Source organism: Pinus tabuliformis, chromosome 2_1, assembly GCF_031772625.1.
Source record: "Pinus tabuliformis cultivar Carrire ecotype Pingquan chromosome 2_1, CPIR1, whole genome shotgun sequence".
Taxonomy (NCBI): domain Eukaryota; kingdom Viridiplantae; phylum Streptophyta; class Pinopsida; order Pinales; family Pinaceae; genus Pinus; species Pinus tabuliformis.
Window position 1 is genome coordinate 932,616,249 of NC_142299.1, and position 16,210 is coordinate 932,632,458.

The window sequence follows — 16,210 nt, forward strand, 5'->3', positions numbered from 1 at the left end:
ATATGGAAAACCACTCCTTTATATAAAAAAGCAAAGGGATAAAAAGAAAATATATATATTTTAGTTTAGATTTAAAATGATATAAAAAAAATTACATATCTTTAACCTAAAAAAAGATGATGCTTTAAATTTCACAAAAACTAATTTAGACAGGATGACCCAAAGAATTGGTCAACACAAAAAATTGGAAAACCACTTCTTTATATAAAAAAAACACAATTTTTTTTGGATAAAAAGAAAATATAATTATCATATTTTAGTTTAGATTTAAAATGATACCAAAAAAAATTTACATCTCTTTAACCTAAAAAAAGATGATGCTTTAAATTTCTTAAGTTTAAAGAGTGTGTGTCAAAGTAGTTAATGGTTTTCGATTTTTTTTTCTTTTATAAAAAACGATTGAGAGTGTGTATAAAAGCAGTTAATGGTTTTCGAATCAATTTTTTTGAGAAAAATAAAATATAATTATTAATTAAAAAACTTACACCTCGTTGTAACAAAAAAGTGTGTGAAAATAGTCTCCAGAAAGATAAACTTTATAATAATTTTTATTATTTTAATGAAAGAGTCAACTTGATTTTAGCTTTTATAAATATTAAATTTAAATTCTGAAAAATAAAGTTTATTATTTTATTTGTTAATAATATTTACTTTGCAAAAAACCAAATTTATGTTAATTGTGAAGTGTGCATTTTCCAACTGTCTGGCAACTCGAGCTGACATCAATGGCAACCGTATCTGACTTCATTATCCATGAATTCCGATTGTTCTTATTAGTCCAGATTACAACGTTCTGTGACCTCCACTCATATCACATCACCAGAAGCTTTGGCTTTTGGTAATTGCAAAAGACATAAACTCCTTTGTCTGTTTATTTTAAATCAGTCCAATTTAACTGGAATGGAACTTTATCATGAAACTAAACTTCATTGTTAAATGTTGTGAAATTAATGTAATAGAACATGGTACTAAAAATATTTAAAATACAGCGTTTGACATTGAACTGGTAAATCCACGATCGAACTATAAAGATCCACAGGCACTCATGCTAGAGGATGATAAAAACATTTGGGCAGAGGATGACCCAAAGAATTGGCCGAGGGAGAACCAATTTTTTTTAATGAAAAAATAAAGTTCAATCACAGGATAAATGGTTGAAAGTTGTTAATGGTTTATGTTTTTTTTCTCCGATAAAAAGAAAATATATAAGGAAAAAAAAAATAAGTGATGTTTTAAAAAGAGTGTGAGAAAGGAGTTAATGATTTATTTTAAACTTATTTTAGTTTTTATAATTATAATATTTAAATTATGAAAGTTAAGGGTATTATTTTATTTTTTAATAATATTTATTTTGACAAATTAGAAATGAAATGTTAAAACGAATTTATTTTAATGGTGGAGCTTTTGTCTATTTCTCATGTCTGTCAACTCCATCTGACATCATTATGCATGAGTTCCATTTGTTACTTTTACTCTATTTTACAAAGTAGATCACATCCGGAGAAACCTTTGGTTATGGTAATTGCATAAAACAGCTAACCGTGATACCCACTTGTGCATATTCCTTTCAGAGTTGCTCTGTTTAATTGTGTCATGGGCCTGAATACAACTCTACTTTGGCACATGTCCAACGCTGCAAGTTCGGGTATAGACAAATTAAAACCTGAATACAACTCTACTTTGGCCCATGTCCAATGCTGCAAGTTTATGTATAGACAAATTAAAGTCATGTCATGAAAAGTTTGTTGGTTGCCTAAAAGTATTAGTGCCATGAAAAGTTTGTTGGTTGCCTAAAAGTATTAGTGAAATAAGCACTAGGGAAAGCAGCGGTAGCTAAAGCCAGGGTGTAGCACCTCTTCCATCTCTAATAGATTGAGATCCAAAGCCAATGCCAGGTCAATATCAAAACCTACTAAGAGATCATATACAACAAAGCTATAAGCACGATGAGTAGTGGCAGTTCCTGACCTATCAATATGTCTTAGCCTACCAGCATACCTTCTAATGGCATAACCAGATTGAGATCGAGATAAAGAAGCGCAGCACCACCAAAAGAAATTTTGAATCAGGGTTGAATCTCATGCAATAAGTATAGAGACTGGTATGAAGAAGAATCCAAAATAGATTTAGGAAATCTGAGAAATTTCTAGACTACAGTGGGATTCATCGTGGGGACTATTGCACTTGGAATATTGTGTTTTCCTGCGACAGCAATTAATGCAATTTCATTTCCTTCAACCCTTATGGGTCTATGCCATTGCATCTATTTTGCTAGTTGCAAAGCTTGATTCTACAACTATGAAAGAGGACTGTGTGAGGTGACTTTTACACATTCCGTGATTATAAATTGCATGAGAACATGGGAAATGTTGCTACAGTAATTAAGTCAAATTTTATTGTCATAATACTATGCTTATGCCTTAATTTAATTGTCAGGTAAGATTGGGTCTATTGTAGTATGCAACGGGCCTCTGGCTTAGTCAAATTTTATTGTCATAATAATATGCTTATGCCTTAATTGAATTGTCATGCAAGATTGGGTCTATTGTAGTATCCAACGGGTGCTCGCACAAATAGAGCCACAACTCTAGTATTCTGCAAGAAAAGATTGGGTCTATTGTAGTATCCAACGGGCGCTCGCACAAATAGAGCCACAACTGTAGTATTCTGCAAGAAAACTGGGAGGGATAAAACGCTAGCCCCTCATGACCAAAAAAGAGAATGGATTATGCTGAACACAAAGATGGGCTGCCCACCCTGAGCAAGAGCTTTAGATAGATAATAATGACAACCCAATGACGTGTAGTTCTCAATATTTCTATTGCTATCTGCATAAGGAGAATAAAGCCCACCCTGAGAATAAAGCCCACCCTGAGCAAGAGCTTTCGATAGATAATAATGACAACCCAGTGACGTGTAGTTCTCAATATTTCTATTCCTATCTGCATAAGGAGAATAAAGCGAGGCCATTGCCCTTACCTGACTATATGCAAGCCCAGTTGTGTTTGAGTTTTTTTCGCAATGGTAAATTTGGACATGCATTCACGGTTAGAATAAGTTTGAAGAAACCAATAATCTCTTATTAGAGAGAACCATATCCTGAAAAAGTGTACCCTATTGTCAAAGATGACTATTAATCTATGACTATTATGATGACTATGGCTATTAATATATTCTATAAAATGAATTTAAATTAACATAGCATTAATTTCTCATGCTAGAAATTCATATGAATACATGTCTCGGAAAAAATAAATGCATAGAATATTGAGATCGATTAATAGGCATTGAAAATAGATGAATAGAATATTGATAGATCAATTAATAGGCATTGAGAGGTGGAGAGAGGTGGAGATTTATGTAGAGTCGTGAATACCCAACTTGCAGGTAGAGCATAAAGGATGTAGCTTACATATTTATAGCTATTGCTGTGTAACGTCTAATAAGAAATTTTTTTGACATGATCATGTATTGATTAAAGAAATTTTGCATGAAACTTCCATTAAGATGACACTGATTCATTTAGCAACTGGCAAAGTCGAATCTTTCAACGTATATTTGTTCACCGACAAAGAAATGACCAAGAAATTTTATTTTATTTTTATCAAGTTTCACACTTTTAGTATTGATAGCATTGTGTTAAGGATTTCAGGAATCAAGATATTCATTTTTAATTAAATATGCGAAACAGATCAATGTCATCAGTTATCAACATGAACTGTGCAACTTAATACAATTGACAAGGTAAGACTAAGAAAACGCGGTTTTGAAGTAGTGAATTAGTGGTAGAGGGCGACAAAAAAGTTCTTTGGAGCCATTAGTGTTTGTTATGTGCACTGTAACAAACATGAAATGAATGTAGATCCATTATTAATTAGTAAAATATATTTGGTTGTTACTGCGAGTTGACTTGTATTATTACATTTCATTTCCTTGGTGTTAATTTCCATTAATTTAACACAAAAGCTACCTTGATTTATGGAGTTGCAGCTTTTCTTAACTTATGGAAACCAACTGCAGTAGTTTCCTTAAGTTAAGAAAATCAACTGTAATTACTAAATTAATAATTGGGAGCTATTAAAGTGGTCCATTACTTTGATCTCATCTCTACCTTGATTTGTGGTTTTTCTAACACATAGCTTTTAGAAGCTTGATGGAAGCTTAGCTATATGTTTATCTGTTGGTCCCCAAGCTCATATCTCAACCCCCTTCAGTTCTACACCATCTAGCTGAGATAGCAGAGCTCGGAAGTGCCTTCAGAATTTTGTTCTTTTGTTTGGACAGAAGCTGGAGTGCTGAAGGAGAAGCTTGTGGACTGTGGCCTGCATCAATACATCACCAATGGCTAGAGGTAACTCGTATCCCTGGGCAATAAAGTTTAATGATTCTTTGAGTTTATTCCACATGCAGAATCATTGTTAAAATTGTAGATTGTCTAACAGTTGGTATCAGAGCCTCTTTACCTCTGCCTTGCTGTAGTTGGCCATAGCACCTTAGTTCTGCATATGCATGTTTGGCCAAATGCGTAAAGAGATTTTACCAATCGGCAAATGAAATTTGCGTCGTAAGTTAGATGCATAAAAATTTTATAGATCGAAGAATTTGCTAGTTGTAATACTTGAGAATTTTTCAATGTTGAACATCCTCGATACTTAGATTGTTGGAACCATTAGGTTGAACCTCTAAGTATTTGTCCAAACGTTTTGTAGTTTTGTTGTCATGGTTCATGATGCGAGGTTCAAAGCTTTTACGAAAGGAAATGTTTGTGTGGCAATTATGATCCAATAAAACGTTAATTGAATCGAACGTCCCCTTTCTACTGTATTAGTTTGCTTCATTTTTCCGTAGAAAAAAAGAGTTCTTACTATATATATGGAACTGATGTATCAGGATGATGGTATAACTTTAAGATAAATTAAGTTTTCTATTTGCCAGCGTTTTACAAAAGTCTCTACCTTTTCTCATTACCAGCCAAAGAATAAAGACGTTTTGAGAATAATATTGCAGACAATATAATATGCCAAAAGCTATTAAATGTTATACACGATAAATAAATTTATCAAACATGAATACACATTATTGGGTTTCACATGCCCTCTGCGGCTTTCTTAGTAATAATTCGTGGAACGAATCATACCTTCATTAAATATCATTAGTAATATTCAGAAATTACTACGAATTTCTTAGTAAATATCTTTCTTAGTAATATTCAGTAAATATGGATCGTTATATCGTTATACTAGATATATACCAATGCTCGCTGTCTGTTATATACCAATGCTCGTTATATACTAATATGCCTGTTATATGAGTTATATGCCTAATATACCATATAACGTTATGTCTGTTATATGACTAATATAACGAGGCATACCTTCAATAAATTAGATGGATGCTCAGAAATCAAATCAAAGGGTGTGTTTCAAGGTCAGCCAGTCAAATTGACATTTAAATTTTTTCATCATCATCATGATCATCAAGAGCCGAACCGAAAGCACAATGTCTCTTATGTTTATACCACCGGACCAGACAGGTTTAGTGTGTACATTCGGAGCATTATTAAACTGAATCTGCGGAATTTTGGAGCCTTACCCATTTTGGTTATCAGGGTTTTGGAAGGCTTTTCCGTATTGGGTGATTCTATTTGGGTGCTAGCGTTCATTAATATTTTGAATTTGTTCGCCAAATTGTTTGCCAAATACGTGTTCAATTTGATAATCCCTTCAATTTTCTGGAAGTCCGGAAATCGTCTTCCTTTTCTGTTTTGTGGTTCGGAGGCAGGCCATCTCACTCTATTCAGTTTTTAAATCATAATATCACAATAATGTTACTATAACGATAATCTTCAACATATATTCGAAGATTGTGTTTTATTAAGATGGTAACATTTCAATTTTTTAAATCACAATAATGTTAATATATTGTGTTTGTGAAGATTGTGTTTTGTTAACATGGTAATAAATATTTGAAGATGGTGTTTTGTTAAGATGTTAGTTTGACCATAATATTAGTTATGGAAAATAGTAATTGGATTACTAAGATGTAATTTCTATCGATGTATGCTTAATAAAATATCGAGGGTATAAGAAAATGGTATATGCAGAAACTAGAATTTAATAATACATGAATTACAACATACATATGGTATGAGTATGAATGTGTCTGGTATGTGGAGACACTATATATTCGCAGATAAAAGAAGTGGCTTGTAATTTGAAAGGAGTAATTGAAGCAGAGGGTTTACGGTTGAAGACTGCCTGTAGAGTATGTTTATATAAAACATTGTGGTAACGAAAGTTTTACCTCACATCTCTACAAAATATTTGCATGCAAAGTAGACGGGAATTAAAATAACTTCTACTTCTTTTCCCTTATCATGAGGGAAAAGGGCTGCCAAATCGCTGCGGTTGACTAATCACTTTCAACAACCGAAAACCTATCTACAGCCTAAACTTGTATCTGAGTATTTTTTCTGCTCTTGCCTGAGGGTTTGGATGCCTTTAACAAAGTTTTGCTTTTGAATTACATAGCCATGCGAAGTGGCCCTTTTTTTTGCTTGTTATTTCTTTCTCCACACTCGCACATTGGGTGCATGTGGTGGGGACGTCATAAGCATATAATTGACATATTTTAATATATCAGACACATGATGTATAGTCTAGTACTTCTTTTAATGGTTTTTGAAACATGTTATATGCGTGTTCGCAAATTAAAAGAAATAGTTATACATTCTTAAATATTTGAATATTTCACTATTTGAATATTTGAAATAATTTAGTGTTTGAATATTTCAAATTTGCAGTTTTGTTTGCAAATTGTTTAGAGCCCATTTAGTAATTGATTTAAGAATTAGTCTTAAATAAATTATGGGACAGTGAGACTAAGGAATGTAAATTTGATTTTAATTCCATTTATCTTGTGAGCAAAATAGCTTGTTTGCTGGTCTATTTTGTTGTTTTATAAACTCCGGGTTAAGTTTATAAATTGAACAATCAATTTGTAGTCATACTGACTGCTTTAACCTGCTTTTGATTTTGCTGGAGAATTATTACAGTTTTATGGAGTTGATTAAAATGTCATTTTGACTTACTCCCTTTCAGTAAACATTATTTTTCTCTCTGGTTAAGTTTTGTTTATGCAACAAAATTAATGTCTAGTGATCCGTGTAATTTTAATTAATTAGAGAGTAGCCACAGCATCTTTAATTAAATAAAATTATATATTGATTGGCAAGATCACATAAAGATTATTTAGACATTAAATTGTAATTAATTACACTGAATATAATAAATTTTATCCCACAGGAATTTTATTATATTTATGTGATTAATTAGGATAAAATTTCATAACCTACCCACAGGAGTTATGAATTAATAAGTTTTATCATAAAGTTTTATTGAATCTGTTTGAATTGAAAATTTAGCCCACGGGCAATTTTCATGTCATTTGATTCAATTCTTTTTAGCATGTTTTACATTGGTAAAACGTGAAAGATCATAAAGTTTTGTTGAATCTGCTTGAATTGAAAATTTAACCCACAGGCAATTTTCATGTCATTTGATTCAATTCTTTTTAGCATGTTTTACATTGGTAAAACGTGAAAGATCATGAAGTTTTGTTGAATCTGCTTGAATTGAAAATTTAGCCCACAGACAATTTTCATGTCATTTGATTCAATTCTTTTTAGCATGTTTTACATTGGTAAAACGTGAAAGATCATAAAGTTTTGTTGAATCTGCTTGAATTGAAAATTTAGCCCACAGGCAATTTTCATGTCATTTGATTCAATTCTTTTTAGCATGTTTTACATTGGTAAAACGTGAAAGATCATAAAGTTTTGTTGACTCTGCTTGAATTGAAAATTTAGCCCACAGGCAATTTTCATGTCATTTGATTCAATTCTTTTTAGCATGTTTTACATTGGTAAAACATGAAAGTTCATAAAGTTTTATTGAATCTGTTTGAGTTGAAAATTTAGCCCACAGGCAATTTTCATGTCATTTGATTCAATTCTTTTTACCATGTTTTACATTGGTAGAACATGAAAGTTTATTAAGCCTCAACATAAGCATGTGATTCTTTATTTTGATGCAGTAGTACAACCTGTAAATTTCTCTGAAATTCGTTCTGACATTCCCGAACTTGAGGAAGTAATCTCGTTTGTTTGTTATGAATCTAATATGGTTAACGTTAATAGCCAGTGAGAAGTGAGCAAAGCATCTTATCAGGAAACAAGATGGGCTCGCATGTGGAAGCTATAAGAACATGTTATTTAACTTTAAGTAGTGGCTTTGTTTTGGAGTTAGAAAAGACCTTTTATGTTCCAAGTTTTTCTAGAAACTTGATTTCAGTTTCAAGGCTTGTACCTTTTGGATATTCCTTAAACTTTTCAGAAGAATCTTTCAGTCTATTCTATAAATCTGATTATGTTGGGAATGGTATTTTGTCTAATGGTCTTTACTGCAAAAGAAAGTCACATATGATTCAATGGATGTTCACACTGGCACTAAAAGATGATGATTAATAACACTTCTTCATTAATGATTGATAACACTTCTTCATGAATAACACATCTTCATTGATTCCCCTCTAGTCATGGTGAGAAATTGGTTTGCAAGCTCAAGAAGTCATTGTATGGTTTAAAACAAGCATCCTCCCAATGGTATTTGAAATTCCATAATGTAATTTCTTCTTTTGGTTTTGTAGAAAACATTATGGATCAATGTATATACCTGAAGGTTAGTGGGAGTAAAATTTGTTTCTTGTTTTACAAATGGATGACCTTTTTGCTAGCAACCAATGATAAGGGTTTGCTACATGAGGTGAGACAATTCCTCTCTAAAAAGTTTCGATATGAAGGATATAGGTGAGGCATCTTATGTCATTGGCATTAAGATCCATAGAGACAGATTTCGAGGCATCTTGGGTCTATCCCAGGAAACCTATATTAATAAAAATTTTAGAGAGATTTCAGATGAAGGATTGTTCACCAAGTATAGCTCCCATTGTGAAGGGTGATAGGTTCAATTTGAACCAATGCCCGAAGAACGACTTAGAAAGGGAACAAATGAAGAACATTCCATATGCTTCTGCTGTCGGAAGCCTAATGTAGGAATGTTGGGATGATGTCAGAGTGATCCAGGTTTAGACCACTAGAGAGCTGCAAAGAAAGTAATGAGGTACCTTCAAGGGACCAAAGACTACATGCTTATGTATATCCTGTTTGAGGCTGCTTTACATGGTGTATGGCTTAAGAATTTCATTTCTGGGCTTAGAATTATGGATTCTATATCTAAGCCATTGAGAATATATTGTGATAATTCAGCTGCTGGTTTTATGGCTAAAAAAGTGGGAGTCGAAATAAACACATCGACATTAAGTTTTTAGCTATAAGGGAACGTGTTAAAGAAAATAAAGTGGTCATTGAGCACGTCAGCACTGAGTTAATGATCAATGATCCTTTGATTAAGGGCATGCCACAGTTAATTTCAAGGATCATGTATTGAATATGGGACTTGGTTCCATTATGCAGTTTTTTCATTGTATGGACAATGTTAATGAAATTCTTAATTATTGTGATTTTTTTTCTCATATTATGTGCACCTTAAGTTGATTTGAGAAAATTCATTTAAGAAGGACCAAGAATAAACATAGGGTTTATTCATTAAGATATTATTGCCACATAAATTATAATAAGAATAAATGCATAGTAATACATGGAAGGTAATACTCGTCATTAGAGGACTTATCGCCATGATTCATGTATCTATTACTTAATACAGATTATCAATGGCTTTTAAGTTGAGACATTAAGTTTGGAAGTATGGACCAAGTGGGAGAATGTTAAGCTCCATTAATTTAACACAAAAGCTACCTTGATTTATGGAGTTGCAGCTTTTCTTAACTTATGGAAACCAACTGCAGTAGTTTCCTTAAGTTAAGAAAATCAACTGCAATTACTAAATTAATAATTGGGAGCTACTAAAGTGGTCCATTACTTTGATCTCATCTCTACCTTGATTTGTGGTTTTTCTAACACATAGCTTTTAGAAGCTTGATGGAAGCTTAGCTATATGTTTATCTGTTGGTCCCCAAGCTCATATCTCAACCCCCTTCAGTTCTACACCATCTAGCTGAGATAGCAGAGCTCGGAAGTGCCTTCAGAATTTTGTTCTTTTGTTTGGACAAAAGCTGGAGTGCTGAAGGAGAAGCTTGTGGACTGTGGCCTGCATCAATACATCACCAATGGCTGGAGGTAACTCGTATCCCTGGGCAATAAGGTTTAATGATTCTTTGAGTTTATTCCGCATGCAGAATCATTGTTAAAATTGTAGATTGTCTAACACTTGGTTCTGAACTTTCCGTTATTGAAAAAAAAATCAGATTTTAGTTTTGATTTTTATTTTCCTTAAACATAGGACTAGGCACTAGTGGCTGAATTCCTACCGACTTCAACCACCACAATTGTAGCTATGTTAATATTTGATTTATTTTTTTTAAGTTAACTTCCTATTTCTCAAGTGAATTCAGTTCTTTATTACCAATAATCTTGAAAGATGGCTTTATTTATCTAATTAATATAGAAGAATACAAGTATAGATGAAAGAAAAATTACTACCAAACACAAAGTTGACATAGCGAATCAGATTAGGGCTAGAGGAATTAAAAATAAAACAACGCTGATAAATTAAAACTTAAACAACAATGATACCTGAGATTATTTGAATTATTGATGTTGATGCAGAAAGCTTAATATCTCTCAAAAAGAGTGGCAAAACAAGACTTCCTTCGTTCCAACTTCTTCAACACAGAGAAAATTAAGACAACATTGTTCCAACTTCTTGAACAGAGAAAAATAAAACAACATGGCTACGTTCAAACAAGTCTATGATAACAGACTTCAAACAACGGTAATGGAAGGGATGGCTTCAAAGCAGAATAGGTCACAAACTCACGGAAACAGGTGACAGACTCATGAAACAGGTTCAAAGGGGACAACATGGCCATGCAAGAGTGTTGACACGTCCGAGCCATGCAAGAGTGTTGACATACATGTATACAGAACATATTGACATGGCCATGGAAGAGTTTTGACACATGCAAAACATATGTTTATCTGTTTACAAAACGAAAATAGTCATATTATAGTATTGAAAATATTTACTTAACTTAAAATTCCATGCCATGCCAAGAAATTAATGATTAAGTTAAAGTAGCATTGGTCCATTTGAATAGGTATTTCTCTCTATCATTTAAACGTATCTTAAGTTTTGCCTCCATTTGAGGCCAAATAAAACTTCCTAACATTTATCCTCAAACAAAAAAAATTGTAGGTATTTAATAGGCCGAAAAAAATGAATGGTGAATTATTACCTGCAAGAAAGACTTTAGGTTTAATCATGTGTTTTTTTTTTATTTACTCAAATGTCAAGACATATCTATTATAATAGTCCCTCAAGGATTAAAAAATAAAAAAGAGAAAAAACTAAAAAGAGGTTTAAACACTAACCGCTAGCCACCTTTAATCATAGAAGACGAGTTTACCAATGTGAATTGACGCATTGGGGCATACCCTTTCAACACATTTCGTATCATACTCCCATTTTATTGGTAGGGAACCATTTTATAAAGATGTAATCTGAAGATTATGTTTTTTTGTTTTGAAAGTTATGGAAATTCTAGTTATATTTTGAAAAATTTAATAGGGATTTTTGTAAATCTAAGTAAAAGCTCTCAAAATTCATAATTTTAAATGCCTTAAAAGTTATTGATGGTGCTGAATCCATTTCGACCATCAAAAACATGGTTCAAACACTGCATCTACTAAAAAAATTAATTTTTTTTTGCCCATCCATAAAATTCCTCCACTCCATAAACAACTCCTTTCATATACATTTTTTTTTTGTACGCCGAGATGGATCTCTTTCTATTACTATAAAGAAAACAAAATAGTACAGAGTATCAAAAAACATTAACTCGCCCTCGTGGGGAAACCGAGTATTTTAGCCATCTAAAATTTTTAATGGCCGACCAAAAATAAAAGGACCAAAGTCTGATTATCCCTGCAAGATGAACTAAACAGTCCTGAGAATTCCTAATCCTACTGATCTGCATAAAGCATTTTTCCTTATCTAGAACATGCAAAAAACTATAATTATCTAGACTATGTAATTTCATATACATATCTTTTCTCAAACATCCTCGGCTGCAAGTTGCTGGTTTGCTCCTCTGTCTGCTCCCTGATGTTCTCCCTTCAATAGCTGTTGTAATTCATCCAGTTTCTTCTCTTGCATCTCTAAAGAAATGTGGATGAACCTCAGTTCCCTTCTCAATTCGGGGCCTCCCTGCACTATTTCCACCATCTCAGTTGCAACTTGTTCTAATGCCTTTGCCAATAACCTTTTCATTACCCAGTAAATGTGGAGAGATTGCTTGAACAGAGACATTCTGCTTCTGGTGTTGCCTGGGTCATGCAGTAAGAATTCCAAATCCTCCATCTCTGAATCAGATTGGGCTTGTAAAGATTCCTCCTCCAAATTCTGAATAATTCTTCTGACCTTTGGGTTTGTATTCTGCTGATAGGCCCTCTCAGCCTGGTGAATTCTCTTCTCTAACTAACATATACATTTTAAACTAACATGCCGTTAAGAATTACGTTACGTCACAATGGCATCATAGGTTTATGTGAAATATGAATAAGGTAAATAATATAGGTATCTAATAGCACACTAATAGGCCTTGCACTTTTATTGGTAAGTTTATGCACCACTATGCACGATTCCATTCATGGAAAAATATATATTATGGTGGTTACTTGTACAAAGTTAAAAATATAATATTTAAACATCAAACTATGTAAATCGTAAAAATTAGGGATGGCATTACCTTGTCTCTTAGAATAATATTAGTTTTAGTGTATTTCATAATATAAATGTATGCCATTTTTCATCTTGTATAATGTCTTCCTTGGAAGCTTGGAAGTTTACTTATTGATTTGTTAGATTCTTAAGCCGATCACTTTCTTATTGATTATGCATAAGTATACACATTATTTGTTTTTTTTAAATCAAATTCTCATGAAATGTATGATTAAGATTTATTAAGAAAAAATACATATAAAAATATAATAACATATGTTTTTATATAATCAATTTTATTATACTTAGGATTTCAAATGACTCACAATATATGAATATTGATTTGGCATAATTTTTCAATTTTATTGATTTATTATTATTGAACTTCATTTTTATGAATACATAATTACACATATGTATTTCTTTTTGAATTATATTCATGATGGTGTGAATATACTTTCTATAATTATGAGATGTTTTCGATTGCATTATTTTGAAAACTTATCATGTTTTTCCCTTCCTCTTCCTCAATTATGTACCAAGTGTGGTCTTCCCTAATGAACTTATTATTATTAAGATACATTATTTGATATCATATATAAAGTCCACTAAATGCATGTGCATGTACTTTTCCCGCTAAGACAACTTGTTCATGGCACAAATTTACATATGATATCCTTAATAATCATGTTAACTAAGTTTTCATTAACCCATGTATACAAATGAGAGGTTGTATTAAAGTTGAATTAAGTCCCTGATGCGTAGAATAAAATCTCCCAAAAACTTATTTTTTTTGTAAGCTAGTTTGTATTGTCTTTCTTAAACCAAAAGATATTAGAATTCAACTCATCACTATCATCAAGACTTAACAATAGATGGTTTCAACCAACTTAATTCGAAACCAAGTATTTTTTACCATATTTTAATATAATAACAAGTCCAAAACTATCAAATTAGCATCATTTGCAACATCACTAAAGAGTCTATAGAAACATCAAAGTATAAAAGATCAGTAAAACCCATCACACAACTATGAATTGAAAGAGCTCATTGGTATTGGATCTCTTACACTGGATCTTGGAGGGGTTGATGAAGAAGAAATGCAAGGGATATGATGATTAATTTGAGCCAACTGATTTTCCATCTTCTCCATATAGAATATCATATTGTGTTTCTCTCTTTTGAGGTCTACTAGGTTGGAAAAGATATTGTATTGATATGCTTGCATCTCCATAAGAATTCTGCCCATCAGAGTCTTTATTCTCCATTAGAGGAAGAAAGCTTGTAAGTCTTGCTTTCTTTGGCCCTTGGTGTGACCAGGGTCCAAAATCGACTTCCCCAACTCCTCTAGTAACTTTGAGTCCGACATAACATGTCAATCCCTAAGAACCAAATTCTCCAACTTTTAAATTTCATTGTGAACATCAACAACGGTGGTCTCATGAAAGGATTTTACAACCTCTCAACCTTGTTGTTGGTCTAGGTTGCATCCATGAGGGCCTCGACCCCCTTCACCTCTTTAATTTCCCATACGTTGACATTGCATGGTAGCGAACCAGAAATTAATAAAAAATTAAACAAAAAACTAAACACAATATATCTTACCTACCATATGTATAATAACATTATGAAGAATGATATACCTTGTGTCCATGAATGGGTAAATACAACTTAATATATATCTTACCTACCATATGTATAATAACATTATGAAGAATGATATACCTTCTCTCCATGAATGGGTAAATACAACTTAATAAAAGCGAATAAATAAAAATATTTTAAATAACAAATTTTGGTGAAGGTTGATAATAAAAGGTTCAATATATGAAATTTCACAATACATATAAAATCAACTACCATACATAGATAACCACAATGTCACAAAAAAAAATTGAGTATGTGAAAGGATTGGAAAATTGAGAGGGATTACATTCTTTATCTTTTAAATTAAGATTGAAATTCATATATATTATTCATTGTGGTTAAAATTAATTTTTATTTTATTTATGTTAATTTAATAGATTTATTAAAATATTGAATTTATTGAATATTATTATTTAACTCTATTAGATTAATAATTCAAAAAACTTTTTATATTGATTTTAATTGTTTTTAACTTGTATATATTAAAAAATAAAGATAATAAAAAGTAAATTAAAGGGTTGAGAAGGGCAGATACTCTAACCTTGATTTTAAATAATTAATTATATATATATATATATATATATATATAGATTTATAACTTATAATTTTTATTATGTTTTTAAATATATATACGTTAAAAGAGCATAGAAAAACTAAAATTACTCAGAAATCATTATTTTAATTTTTTAATGAGTTTTTTTAAAAGATATCTGATAAAATTGGAATGATACACAAAAAATTAGTACGGCCTTTGAGGACGACATCCAAAAATCAAGAAATGGTCCAAATTATAAAAAAGGCAAACAAAAAAAACTCTTTAATGAGTAAGATTTACATATCTATAAGAAAATAGAAAAACAAAATTCTCAATGATCTACTCATAGTGTGGGTTAATGTGTCATCTCTCCCACCATCGCATAGTCCAACTACCAGATGAAAAAACTAGAAAATTATGGAATATTAAGTGATCGATTTCCATGTCATTTTATATATTTGTTCAACTACCTTTCTCAGTCTTCAAAGTCTCAGGTCACCATACCCAACTCTCCCACCTATTGTGTTTCAGTAGACAATGTGGGCAAGGACAAGGGGATTCCTCAATGTCTATTGTGCTTTAGTAGACAATGTGACCAAGAATAAAACAAAAAATAATTCATCAATATTAATTAAAATTGTAATAAGGATGTCCTCGATTGGGGTGAGAGACGATGTAATGGCCTTGGTTGGATCCAAGCCAAGGACAGTGCATTAATGGAATATAAAGTGAGATGGCCAGATAACGAATTATAATTACCTTCCTGCATTTGAAAGAGGGTATTGTTCACAGTAAATTATCTTGGTAGGTGTGGGTTTAGATTATCAAGCTCAGCTATATGTTTTTGCTCCAGAGCAATAGTTTTCTCATCGATTGTGGTTAAGTGCATTCTCTAGGTTCAAGAGTAGCTAAGGATGGGTGGCTCCTCCACATCCTTGATGCCCAGTCGGCAGGCGATTAGTGTGGGTATGCTTTTTTTGTTAGCTCTTATCTCACCCTCTCATGCCTAGTTATTTGTCTTTGCTTGAACATTAACATGGTTGTATCTAAATTAAGGAATTGGGAAAGTTATGAGGATCCCTAGTTCATTTTTAAAGCAAGCTTTGTCAATTGTGAACCAAGTATCGTGTTTCTTGACAGTCTCTTTGTGCTCTATCGAATCCTTCTCTCC

The 16,210-nt window shown here is 32.1% G+C and overlaps 1 non-coding gene across 1 annotated transcript; it reads left to right on the top strand.

Annotated features, from left to right (window-relative positions):
• The first annotated feature begins 15,197 nt into the window (after nt 1-15,197).
• On the top strand, nt 15,198-15,297 carry LOC149203707 (U6 spliceosomal RNA). Its single transcript, XR_016254090.1, has one exon. It is a non-coding gene; the product is annotated as a U6 spliceosomal RNA (small nuclear RNA).
• Nucleotides 15,298-16,210: the final 913 nt, after the last annotated feature.